We start from the raw sequence: 14,554 nt of genomic DNA, 5'->3' as shown, positions 1-14,554 counted from the left end.
TAAAGCGGTCTGGAGATAGCAACACCTACCAATCTATAGAGGTACAAGCATTGGGTGCCTAAGGTACACCTGCAGAGCCCACCCACCAGAGCTCTCTAGAGAATAGAGCCCCTCCTACCTCACTGACACTTGGGGGAAGGCTGTCAGCATCCTGCCCTCCTCAGGGCATGACCCCCTGCCACTACTAGAAACTGGCACATACAACCATCACCACTACTCCTCTAAGTTAATAGGTGAGAGCCTACACCACACACTAGGTGACCTATTATCAGGACACCTGAGCTGATTCTATTCAAGAATAGTGAATGGACTCATAGGCTCATATACCTGGTAACAGCTCAGACCAGCTGGTAACAGAACAAAAGTGATTCAAAATCTACAGCAATCAAGATAGCACAATCTAGCGCCCCATCTGGGTGTATTGTAACAAAACAAAACAAGGAGATAAGACTCAGAGAGCAAATATAAAAGAAAACATTACAATACCTTATAGATGGCTCGGAGACAGCAGTTGATATCAAATCACATAAAGAATAAGACCATGATTGCTTCTACAAACCCCCAAATCAAAGAATCAAAGTCATTCCCAGATATAGATACATTACTAGGATTGCCAGATGTAGAATATAAAAAATAATATACAGAATGCTTCAAGACATCAGGGATGACCTCAGAAATGAAATAAGGCAATCTACAGAAAAAGCCAAGGAACACACTGATAAAGCAGTTGAAGAAATCAAAAAGATTATTCAAGAAAATAGTGAAAAATTTAATAAGCTGCAAAAATCCATACAGAGGCAGCATTCAGAAATTCAAAAGATTAACAATAAAATTACAGAATTAGACAATAGGAAGTCAGAGGAGCAGAAGCAAGGAATTGGAATGCAGAGTGGGGGAGATGGAGGATAAGGCAAATGATACCAATATATTTGAAGAAAAATCAGATAAAAGAATTAAAAAAAAATGAAGAAACCCTAAGAATCATGTGGGACTCTAAGAAGAAGAATAACTTGTGTGTGATTGGAGTTCCAGAACAGGGAGGGATAACAGAAAATACAGAGAGAATAATTGAAAATCTGTTGGCAGAAAACTTCCCTGACATTGTGAAAGATGAAAGGATATCTATCCAAGATGCTCATCAAATCCCATACAAGATAGATCCCAAAAGAAAATCACCAAGACATATTATCATGAAACTTGCCAAAACCAAAGATAAAATTTTGAAAGCAGCCAGGGATAAAGAAAAAGTCAGCTACAAAGGAGAATCAATAAGAATAAGTTTGGACTACTCAGCAGAAACCATGCAGGCAAGAAGGCAATGGGATGACATATAAACAGCACTGAAAGAGAAAAACTGCCGGCCAAGAATCATATATCCAGCAAAACTCTCTCACATATATGAAGATGAAATTAAGACATTTACAAATGAACACAAACTTAGAGAATTTTCAAAAACCAAACCAAAACTACAAGAATTACTGAAGGAAATTCTTTGGTCAGAAAATCAATAATATCAGATGCCAACACAACACAAGGTCACAGAACAAAACATGCTGATATCAACTCAGATGGGGAAATCACAAAAAAACAAGATTAATTTAAAAAAATTGCTCAAAACAGGGAATCATTGATCTCATTATGTAAAAGATTACCGTAATCAAAAAAGAGGGATTAAATACAGGAGGCATAGATCATCCATATGGAGAGAAAACCAAGGCGATATAGGGCGATAAAAGTTAGGTTTTTACTTAGACAATTAGGGGTAAATATTAAGGTAACCACAAAGAGGTCTAACAATTCCATATTTCAAAATAAAAACTAAGATAAACATAAAACTCAGCAAAAATAAATTCAACTACTAGGAAAGGGAGGAACACACAATCTATAAAGAAAAACTTCTCAGCACAAAAAGTAAGTGGAAAAATTAAATTGTGAACGCTACACAAAAAAGGCATGAAAATGACAGCACTAAACCTGTACTTAACTATAATTATGCTGAATGTAAATGGACTAAATGCACCAATAAAGAGACTGAGAGTTGCAGACTGGATAAAAAAACAAGATCCGTCTATATGCTGCCTACAAGGGACACACCTTAGACTTAGAGACACAAATAAACTAAAACTCAAAGAATGGAAAAAATATATCAAGCAAAGAACAATCAAAAAAAGCAGGAGTGGCAATACTAATTTCTGACAAAATAGATTCTAAAGTTAAATCCACCATAAAGGATAAAGCAGGACACTACATAATGATTAAAGGGACAATTTACCAGGGAGATATAACCATATTAAATATTTATGCACCCAATGATAGGGCTGCAAGATTCATAAAACAAATTTTAACAGCATTGAAAAGTGAGATACACACCTCCACGATTATAATAGGAGAATTCAACACACCACTTTCAGTGAAGGATAAGACATAGAGTAAGAAGCTCAATAGAGACACGGAAGATCTAATTGCTACAGTCAACCAACTGGACCTCAAAGACTTATACAGAACACTCCACCCAACAGATGCAAAGCATACTTTCTTTTCTAGTGCACATGGAACATTCTCTAGAATAGATCACATACTAGGTCATAAAACAAGCCTTTGCAGAATCCAAAACATCAAAATATTACAAAGCATCTTCTCAGACCATAAGGCCATAAAAGTAGAAATCAATAACTGAAAAACCAGGGAAAAGAAATCAAATACTTCGAAACTGAACAATACCCTTCTCAAAAAAGACTGGGTTATAGAAAACATTAAGGATGGAATAAAGAAATTCATAGGATTAAACGAGACTGGAAACACTTCCTATCAAAATCTTTGGGACACAGTGAAAGCAGTGCTCAGAGGTCAATTTATATCAATAAATGAAAACATACATAAAGAAAAAAGATTCAAAATCAAAGAATTGTCTCTACACCTTGAACAAATAGAAAGAGAGCAACAAAACAAACCGTCAGGCACCAGAACAAAACAAATAATAAAAATTAAAAAAAAATTAGAGGAGAATTAAATGAATTAGAGAACAGAAAAACAATTGTAAGAGTTAACAAGGCCAAAAGCTACTTCTTTGAAAAAATTAACAAAATTGATAAACCATTGGCCAGACTGACTAAAGAAATACAGGAAAAGAAACAACCCAAATAAGAAAGGAGATGGGCCATATCACAACACATCCAACTGAAATTAAAAGAATCATATCAGATTAGTATGAAAAAATTATACTCTAACAAATTTGAAAACCTAGAAGAAATGGATGAATTCCTAGATACACACTACCTACATAAACTAACACAAACAGAAGTTGACAACTAAATAGACCCATAACAAAAAAAGAGATTGAAAATGTAATAATAAAAAAAACTCCCAACAAAAAAAAAGTCCTGCCCAGGACGGCTTTACTGTAGAGTTCTACCAAACTTTCAGAGAAGAGTTAACACCACTACTACTGAAGGTGTTTCAAAGCATAGAAAAGGATGGAATACTACCTAACTCATTCTATGAAGCCAGCATAACCCTGATTCCAAAACCAGCTAAAGACATCACAAAAAAATAAAATTACAGATCTATATCCCTCATGAACATACATGCAAAAATCCTCAACAAATTCTAGCCAATAGAATTCAACAACATATCAAAAAAATAATCCACCATGACCAAGTGGAATTTACGCCAGGTATGCAAAAATGGTTCAATATTAGAAAACAATTAATGTAATCCACCACATAAATAAAACAAAAGACAAGAACCACATGATTTTATCAATTGATGCAGAAAAGGCATTTGACAAAGTCCAACACCCATTCATGATAAACTCTCAGCAAAATAGCAATTGAAGGAAAATTCCTCAACAAAATAAAAGGCATTTATACAAAGCCCACAGCCAACATCATCCTAAACGGAGAGAGCCTGAAAGCATTTCCCTTGAGAAAGGGAACCAGACAAGGATGCCCTTTATCACCGCTCTTATTCAACATTGTGCTGGAGTTCCTAGCCAGAGCAATTAGGCTAGACAAAGAAATAAAGGGCATCCAGATTGGCAAGGAAGAAGTACAATTATCTCTATTCACAGACGACATAATCTTCTACACAAAAAACCCTAAGGAATCCTCAAGAAAACTACTGAAACTAATAGAAGATTTCAGCAGAGTATCAGGTTATAAGATAAACATACAAAAATCACTTGGATTCCTCTACATCAACAAAAAGAACATCGAAGAGGAAATGACCAAATCAATACCACACACAGTAGCCCCCAAGAACGTAAAATACTTTGGAATAAATCTTACCAAAGATGTAAGAGACCTGTACAAAGAAAACTACAAGGTACTACTGCAAGAAATCAGAAGAGACTTACATAAGTGGAAAAACATACCTTGCTCATGGAAAGGAAGAGTTAACATTGTAAAAATGTCTATTCTACCAAAAGCCATCTATATATACAATGCACTTCTGATCCAAATTCCAATGACATTTTTTAATGAGATGGAGAAACAAATCACCAACTTCGTATGAGAGGGAAAGGATCCTCGGATAAGTAAAGCCTTACTAAAAAAGAACAAAGTGGGAGGAATCGCTCTACCTGATTTTAGAACCTATTATTTATTTATTTATTTTTATACCACCACAGGAGTCAAAATAGCCTGGTACTGGTACAACAAGAGACACATAGACCAATGGAGCAGAATTGAGAATCCAGCTATAAATCCATCCACATATGAGCGGGTGATATTTGACAAAGGCCCAGTGTCAGTTAGTTGGGGGAAAGACAGTCTTTTTAACAAATGGTGCTGGCATGACTGCATATCCATCTGCAAAAAAAAAAAAAAAGAAAAGAAACAGGACCCATACCTCACACCATGCACAAAAACTAACTCCAATTGCATCAAAGACCTAAACATAAAATCTAAAATAATAAAGATCATGGAAGAAAAAATAGGTACAATGTTAGGAGCCCTAATACATGGCATAAACAGAATACAAAACATTACTAAAAATGCCAAAGAGAAACCAGATAACTGGGAGCTCCTAAAAATCAAACACCTGTGCTCATCTAAAGACTTCACCAAAAGAGTAAAAAGACCACCTATCAGCTACGACATCTCCGACCAGCGCCTGATCTCTAAAATCTACATGACTCTGCTAAAACTCAACCACAAAAAGACAAACAACCCAATTAAAAAATGGGCTAAGGATATGAACAGGCACTTCACTAGAGAAGACATTCAGGCAGCTAACAGATACATGAGGAAATGCTCTTGATCATTAGCCATTAGAGAAACGCAAATCAAAACTACAATGAGATTCCATCTCACTCCAACAAGGCTGGCATTAATCCAAAAAACACAAAATAATAAATGTTGGAGAGGCTGTGGAGATATTGGAACACATACACTGCTGGTGGGAATGTCAAATGGTACAACCACTTTGGAAATGGATTTGGTGCTTCCTCAAAAAGCTAGAAATAGAACTACCATACGACCCAGCACTCCCACTCCTCAGAATATATCCTAGAGAAATAAGAGCCTTTACACAAACAGATATATGCACACCCATGTTTATTGCAGCACTGTTTACAACAGCAAAAAGATGGAACCAACTAAGGTGCCCGTCAACAGATGAATGGATAAATTACGGTATATTCACACAATGGAGTATTACACATCAATAAAGAACAGTGATGAATCTGTGAAACATTTCATAACATGGAGGAACCTGGAAGGCATTATGCTGAGTGAAATTAGTCAGTTACAAAAGGACAAATATTGCATAAAACCACTATTATAAGATCTTGAGAAATAGTTTAAACTGAGAAGAACACACTCTTTTGTGTTTACAAGAGGCGGGAGGGTGGGAAAGGGGTATTTACCAAATAGACAGTAGACAAGAACTACTTTAGGTGAAGGTAAAGATAACACTCAACACAGTGGAGGTCAGCTCAACTGGACTAAAACAAAGCAAAGCAGTTTCCTGAATAAACGGAATGCCTTGAAGGTCAGGGAACCAGGGGCAGGGGTTTGGGGTCTGTGGTTTCAGGGGACATCTAAGTCAATTGGCATAATAAAATCTATTAAGAAAACATTCTGCATCCCACTTTGAAGAGTGGTGTCTGGGGTCTTAAATGCTAGCAAGCAGCCATCTAAGATGCATCAATTGGTCTCAACCCACCTGGATCAAAGGAGAATGAAGAACACCAAGGACACAAGGTAATTACAAGCCCAAGAGACAGAAAGAGCTACATGAGCCAGAGACTACATCATGCTGAGACCAGAAGAACTAGATGGTGCCTGGCAACAACCGATGATTGCCCTGACAGGGAAAATAACAGAGAACCCCTGAGGACCAGGAGAACAGTGGGATGCAGACCCCAAATTCTCCTAAAAAGATCAGACATAATGGTCTGACTGAGACTAGAAGGACTCAGTGATCATGGCCCCCAGACCTTTGTTGGCCCACGACGGGAACCATCCCTGAAGCCAACTCATCAGACATGGATTGGCTCGACAATGGTTTGGAGAGGGATGCTGGTGAGGCATGAGCTACTTGGTTCAGGTGGACTCATGAGACTGTTGGCATCTCCTGCCTGATGGGGGAGATGGGAGGGTAGAGGGGCTTAGAAGCTGGCAAAATGGTCACAAAAAGAGAGCGTGGAAGGAGGGAGCAGGCTGTCTCATGGAGGGGAGAGTAATTGGGAATATGTACCAAGGTGTATATAAGTTTTTATGTGAGAGACTGACTTGATTTGTAAAATTTCACTTAAAGCACAATAAAAATTATTATTAAAAAAAGAGAGTAAGCTTGGACTACTCAGTAGAAACCATGCACGCAAGAAGGCAATGGGATGACTTATATAAAGCATTGTAGGAGAAAAATTGCCAGCCAAGAATCATACATCCAGCAAAACTGTCTCTCAAATATGAAGGTGAAATTAGGACATTTCCAGATAAAGAGAAGTTCGGGCAATTCATAAGAACCAAACCAAAACTACCAGAAATACTAAAGGGAGTGCTCTGGTTAGAAAATCGATAATATCAGGTATCAACCCAAGACTAGAACACTGGACAGAGCAATCAGATGTCAACCCAGACACAGAAATCTCAAAAATAAATCAAGATTAAAAAAAAAAAAACTCTCAGAACAGGGAAACAGCAATGTTATTATGCATCTGATCTCTAAAATCTCTATGATCCTGCAAAAATTCAACTACAAAAAGACAAATAACCCAATTAAAAAATGGGGTAAAGGTATGAAGAGACTTCACTAAAGAAGACAATCAGGTGGCTAACAGACACATGAGGAAATGCTCATGATTGTTAGCCGTTAGAAAAATGCAGATCAAAACTACAATGAGATTCCATCTCACGCCAACAAGGCTGGTATTAATCAAAAAAACACAAAATAATAAATGTTGGAGAGGTTCTGGAGAGCCTGGAACACTTATACACTGCTGGTGGGAATGTAATATGGTACAACCACTTTGAAAATCAATTTGGCGCTTCCTTAAAAAGCTAGAAATAGAGCTACCATACGACCCTGCAATCCCACTCCTTGGAATATATCCTAGAGAAATAAGAGCCTGTATACAAACAGATATATGCATATCCATGTTTATTGCAGCACTGTTTACAATACAAAAAAATGGAAGCAACCAAGGTGCCCATCAAAGGATGAATGGATAAATAAATTACGGTATACTCACACAATGGAATACTACGCATCGATAAAGAACAATGATGAGACCGTGAATCATTTCGTAACATGGAGGAATCTGGAAGGCATTATGCTGAGTGAAATTAGCCAGTTGCAAAAGGACAAATATAGTATAAGACCACTATTTTAATAACTGGAGAAATAGTTTAAACAGAGAAGAAAATATTTTTTGAGGGAGGAGGGAGAGGGTTTTTCACTAATTAGATAATAGATAAGAATTATTTTAGGTGAAGGGAAAAATAACACCATACAGGTGCGGTTAGTGCAGCTGGACTAAACTAAAAGCAAAGAAGTTTCTGAATAAACTGAACACTTCAGGGGCCAGCATAGCAGGGACAGGAGTTTGGGGATCATGGTTTCAGGGGACATCTAAGTCAATAAAAAAAAAAAAAAAGTCAATAGGCATAATGAAATCTATTAAGAAAACATTCTTCATCCCACATTGGAGAGTGGCGCCTGGAGTCTTAAAGGCTAGCACGTGGCCATCTAAGATGCATCAGTTGATGTCAACCCACCTGGAGCAAAGGAGAATGAAGATCAAAGACAAGGTAATTATGAGTCCAAGAGACAGAAAGGGCCACATGAACCGGCTACAACTGATGACTGCCCTGACAGTGAACACAACAGAGAACCCCTGAGAGAGCAGGAGAGGAGTGGGATGCAGACCACAAATTCTCATTAAAAAAAACACACGTAATGGTCTGACTGAAACTAGAAGGACCCTGGTGGTCATGGTCCCCAGACCTCCTATTAGCCCCAGACAGGAACCATTCCCAAAGGCAACTCTCCAGACAGGGATTGAACTGGACAATAGGATAGAAAATGATACTGGTGAAGAATGAACTTCTTGGGTCAAGTAGACACATGGGACTATGTTGGCATCTCCTATCTGGAGGTGAGATGAGAGGGCAGAGAGGGTCAGAAGCTGGTGGAGTGGACATGAAAAGAGAGAATGAAGGGAAGGAGTGTACTGTCTCATTAGCGGGAGAGCAATTACGAGTACATAGCAAGGTTTATATAAATTTTTGTATGAGACACTGACTTGAATTGTAAACTTTCACTTAAGGCACAATAAAAATTAAAAAAAAAAACTTTTTGATCACTGAAACCCAAGGTGCTAGAATAGTCAGATACTTCATGTTATCCCTGTTACAACAAAAACTCAAAAAAACAAGAAAATTGGATATATACGACAATCTAGAAGCCCTAAACGTCAAAAACAAAGCCGAAGCATCAGACTGAACAACAGGTCGAAGGAGAGACAGTTCAAAAACAGTGGAAATGGGGAATTATTGATCACCAGCATCCTACTACCTGAATCTACACAATGCAGACATATTGAGACAAGCAGTAGCATCCCAAGCCAAAACCCATCCCATCTGGTATAGCTAAGCAGAAACAACTCTGCACACAGTTCCAGAACCAAAAAGGAGTGACACCAGACCCGTGAATCTTAAGTGCAAGCTCCCAACCCACCCCATGCCTACCACAGTCCTCCTACCACTAGAACTTCATGGGCCAAGGAACACTTCCTTCCTGTCATCCATCCCTCTACCTGCTCTGACACCAGTCAGGCAGCATTCAACACCACTATCCCCCTAATCCAGGAATTCATAGCCCCGGTTCAGAGGCATACATCCCTTTGCCCATCCACAGGCTCAGAGGGTCCACAGACCCGAGGTAACCTCCACCCCCTCCCATTATCCACACAGTGTCTTGCTTGCTGACTCAGCACAGCACCCACACATTGGCATAAGGTCAGTTGAGTTCCCAGCTGAAGCCAATTTTCACCACCAGCAGCCATGTGGCAGCTGCATATCTGTAATATTAGACACCACCCTGCCCCCTAAGCCTGAAGCACTTGGCCCGGCCTGAGACACCTACCCCTTAGACCAGCCACTGGCATAGGGGGTTCACGGACTTGCAGTATCCTTCACTCCAGTCCATCACCCACACCAGTGTCTTGCTGGCCTACACGGCCTGGCACACCTTCATTAGACAAAGCAGGCAGGAATCCCAACTGAAACCTATTTTCACCTGCAGCAGCCAAGTGGGAACTGCAGATCTGTGGCATTTGACACCACTACATCCCCTAAGAAGGGGCCTCAACCACCACCACTGGGGTTTAAGTGATGGCAGTACCATACACTCCATCCAGTCGCCAATGACAGGGGCCTGAGAACCAGTGCCCCCCCCAATCCCTCCAGCCAATGGCACCTGGAGCCAAAAGACCATTTGCACTAACCCCCCACTACATGCTCTAGCGGACAGGGGCATGCCACCCATCAGGCAGCTGGGGGCAGCCAACATCCCCCTGCCTTGCCTTCTGCATCACACCACACAGTAATCAGAGACTTGTGCCTGCTCCAAACACCCCCATGCAGCGCTCCCCGCCCAGGAATGTAGGTAGAGTTTCCGCACCACCACATACTCAGTGAATGATGACCCAGGCACCTGCACCCCAACCAACCAGCAAGCAGTACAGCACACACACAACACCCAACTCAAACACCAGGGAGAACACCCCCTACAATCATGGCCAGGTGACCAGCAGGGCAGATTCATTGCCTCACAAAAAAAGCTGCCTACATCCTCAGCAGCCCTGCAAGAACAGTGAACAGACTTCTGGGCTCACACACCTAGTAGCTGCTCTGCTGACCTGGAGACGGGGGGAGAGCTTCAACATGGCCAGATTAATGACTACAGTAGCACACACACCCAGCCTAGTTGAATATCGAAACAACAAAATATTCAGGATTCTGTAAACAAACATACAATAAATAAATAAATATAACTTCTTGATTCCTTGGAGACAATAGACAATATCAAATCATGTAAAGAAGCCAGACAAGATGGCTCCAGCAAGCAACCAAAATAACAAGCCAGAAAATCTCCCAAAGGAAGATAAGGCAATAGAACTACCTGATAAAGAATTCAAAAGACTACTATACAGAGCTCTCCAACAGATCAAAAGGAGATCCAGAAAACAGACCAAACCAAAGAACACACAGACAAAACAATAGAAGAATTCAGGAAAACAATACATAAAAAACGACAGAATAAATAGGCTACTAGAAGCCATACAAAACACCAACTAGAAATCCAAAAAATTAACAGTAAAGTTTCAGAATTAGACAACTCAATAAAAGGTCACGGGAGCAGAATTGAGACAATAAAAGTCAGAATTAGTGAGATGGAAGATAAATTCCTTGACACCAATTTGTTTGAGGAAAAATCAGAAAAAAGAATGAAGAAAGCCTAAGAATTATGTGGGATACTATAAAGAGGAAAAACCTACAAATGATCAGAGTTCCAGAACAGGGGTGGATAATGGAAAATACAGGGAGAATTGTTGAAGATTTGGTGGCAGAAAACTTCCCTAATATCATGAAAGATGAGAAGATATCTACCTAAAAAACTCAATTAACCCCATACAGGATAGACTCCAAAAAAAAGTCACCAACGCATATCATAATCAAGCTTGCCAGAACCAAAGACAAAGAAAGAATCCTGAGAGTGGCTAGGAACAAAAGAAAAGTCACCTACAAAGGAGAATGAGTAAGAGTAAGCTCTGCGGAGGAACTAACCGCAGCTTCTGAGAGCGCAAGCATGGGACGCGGGCCTGACCCTCGGGGGCAATCTCTACCCAGCCAGTGCACACAGTTGACACACCCCTCAGTAATCTCAGATAAAACAGTCATTCCAAGCAAGATAAGTAACTTTGTCTATATTCTGGGGTGATACTCTCTCCTGTTTATCTGAACCCTCCCCTCCCCTTCCCAGGTGGCTTCATTAACATTGGAATTTCCTGAGCCAGAGAGAGAACTGCTCCACGGTTTTTCCTTTTTTTTTTTTTTTTTGGTCTTTTCCTAACCCACTCTTCTGGCCTGAGAGAAGCAACTACAAAAAACCCGGGAACCAAAAATCCTTCCCTAATTGGACTAAAAACACAGAACCAGCTCCAGCCAAGCATATGTGATCCAGAGTCTTGGGCTTTCATCCCTACAAGGAACAAGGTGGCTATTATAATGCAAAGGCATTTCTGATAGGGATCTGACTGCAATTGTTTTAGCGGATTTACTGGAAAGACAAGTTTCCCAGGTCTGATATCTCTGCATATTCAACAGAGCCCTCACTGACCCACAACAGGGAACTGAGGGCTGAAGCTCCCCCCAGACCACCTAGCCTCCTGCCTTAGGGGTCTAAGGAAGGTGACACCTACCAATCTGTAGAGGTACTTGCATTGGGGGCCTAAGGTCTGGTGCACACAACTATCACCACTACTTCTCTAGGTGGACCCAAAATCAGATTCTACTCAAGAATAGTGAATGGACTCAGGCTTATATATCTGATAACAGCCCAAACCAGCTGGTAATAGGACATAAGTGAGTCAAGGGCTACAACAATCAAGACAGCTCAATCTAGTTGACCATCTACATATATTGAAAGAAAAGAAAACAAGATAAGACTCAGTGAGCAAATATAGAATAAATCACTACAATATCTTAGTGATGGCTTGGAGATAGCAGTCGATATCAAACCACATAAAGAAGCAGAACATGACTGCTTCTACAACTCCCCAAACTAAAGAATCAAAATCTTTCCCAAATGAAGATACAATCCTGGAATTGCCAGATACAGAATATAAAAAAAACTAATTTACAGAATGCTTCAAGACATCAGGGATGACCTCAGAAATGAAATAAGGCAATCTACAGAAAAAGCCAAGGAACACACTGATAAAGCAGTTGAAGGACTCAAAAAGATTATTCAAGAACATAGTGGAAAAATTAATAAGTTGCAAGAATCCATAGAGAGACAGCATTCAGAAATCCAAAAGATTAACAATAAAATTACAGAATTAGACAACGCAATAGGAATTCAGAGGAGCAGACTCGAGCAATTAGAATGTAGACTGGGAAATCTGGAGGACCAGGGAATTAACACTAATATAGCTGAAAAAAAATCAGATAAAAGAATTAAAAAAAATGAAGAAACCCTAAGAATCATGTGGGACTCTATCAAGAAGAATAACTTGTGTGTGTTTGGAGTCCCAGAACAGGGAGGGATAACAGAAAACACAGAGAGAATAGTTGAAGATCTGTTGGTAGAAAACTTCCCTGACATCATGAAAGACGAAAGGATATCTATCTAAGATGCTTATCGAACCCCATTTAAGATTGATCCAAAAAAGAAAATCACCAAGACATATTATCATCAAACTTGCCAAAACCAAAGATAAAGAGAAAATTTTAAAAGCAGCCAGGGAGAAAAGAAAGGTCTCCTACAAGGGAGAATCAATAAGAATAAGTTCAGACTACTCAGCAGAAACCATGCAGGCAAGAAGGCAATGGGATGACATATACAGAGCACTGAAGGAGAAAAACTGCCAGCCAAGGATCATATATCCAGCAAAACTCTCTCTCAAATATGAAGGCGAAATTAAGATATTTACAGATAAACACAAGATTAGAGAATTTGCAAAAACCAAACCAAAGCTACAAGAAATACTAAAGGAAATTGTTTGGTCAGAAAACCAATAATATCAGATACCAGCACAACACAAGGTCACAGAACAGAGCATCCTGATATCAACTCAAATAGGGAAATCACAAAAACAAATTCAGATTAATTAAAAAAAAAAACGCTCAAAACGGAATCATTGAAGTCAATATGTAAAAGATCACAATAATCAAAGAGAGGGACTAAATACAGGTGGCATAGAACTGCCATATAGAGAGGGATACAAGGCGATATAGAACAATACAAGTTAGGTTTTTACTTAGAAAAATAGGGGTAAATATTAAGGTAACCACAAAGAGGTATAACAACTCCATAACTCAAAATAAAAACCAAGAAAAATGTAATGACTCAGCAAACATAAAGTCAAATACTATGAAAATGAGGAACACACAATTTACAAAGGAAAACGCCTCAGCACAAAAAAGTAAGTGGAAAAATGAAATTGTCAACAACACACATAAAAAGGTATCAAAATGACAGCACTAAACACATAAAAAAACATATACTTATCTATAATTACGCCAAATGTAAATGGACTAAATGCACCAATAAAGAGACAGAGTCTCAGACTGGATAAAGAAACACGATCCGCCTATATGCTGCCTACAAGAGACACAAAGACATAAACAAACTAGAACTCAACGGATAGAAAAAATATATATCAAGCAAACAATAACCAAAAAAGAGCATTAGTAGCAATAATAAACTTCAAAGTAAAATCGATCATAAAAGATAAGGAGGAATGCTATATAATGATTAAATCCAGGAAGAGATAACAATAAAGATATATATGCACCCAATGACAGGGCTCCAAAGTACATAAAGCAAACTCTAACAGCACTGAAAAGAGAAATAGACAGTTCCAAATACTACACTTTCAGTGAAGGGCAAAACATCCAGAAAGAAACTCAGTAAAGATAAGGAATATCTAAATGCCACAATAAAAAACTCACCCTCATAGACATGTACAGAACACTCCATCAAGCAGCAGCAAATTATACATTGCTTTCCAATGCACATGGAACATTCTCCAGAATAGACCACGTTTTACACCACATAGCAAACCTTAACAAAATCCAAAACATTGAAATAATACAAAGCATCTTCTCTGATCATATTACCATAATAGTAGAAACCAACAACAGAAAAAACCAGGAAAAAAATCAAATACATGGAAATTGAACAACATCTTGCTTAAACACTACTGGGTAATGAAGAAATTAAGGATGGAATAATAAAAATTCATAGAATCAAATGAGAATGAAAACACATCTTACCAAAATCTTTGAGACACAGCAAAAGCAATGCTTAGAGGCAATTTATA

Source organism: Loxodonta africana, chromosome X, assembly GCF_030014295.1.
Source record: "Loxodonta africana isolate mLoxAfr1 chromosome X, mLoxAfr1.hap2, whole genome shotgun sequence".
NCBI lineage: Eukaryota > Metazoa > Chordata > Mammalia > Proboscidea > Elephantidae > Loxodonta > Loxodonta africana.
The sequence above is the reverse complement of the archived record's forward strand: the minus strand, read 5'-3'. Positions refer to the sequence as shown.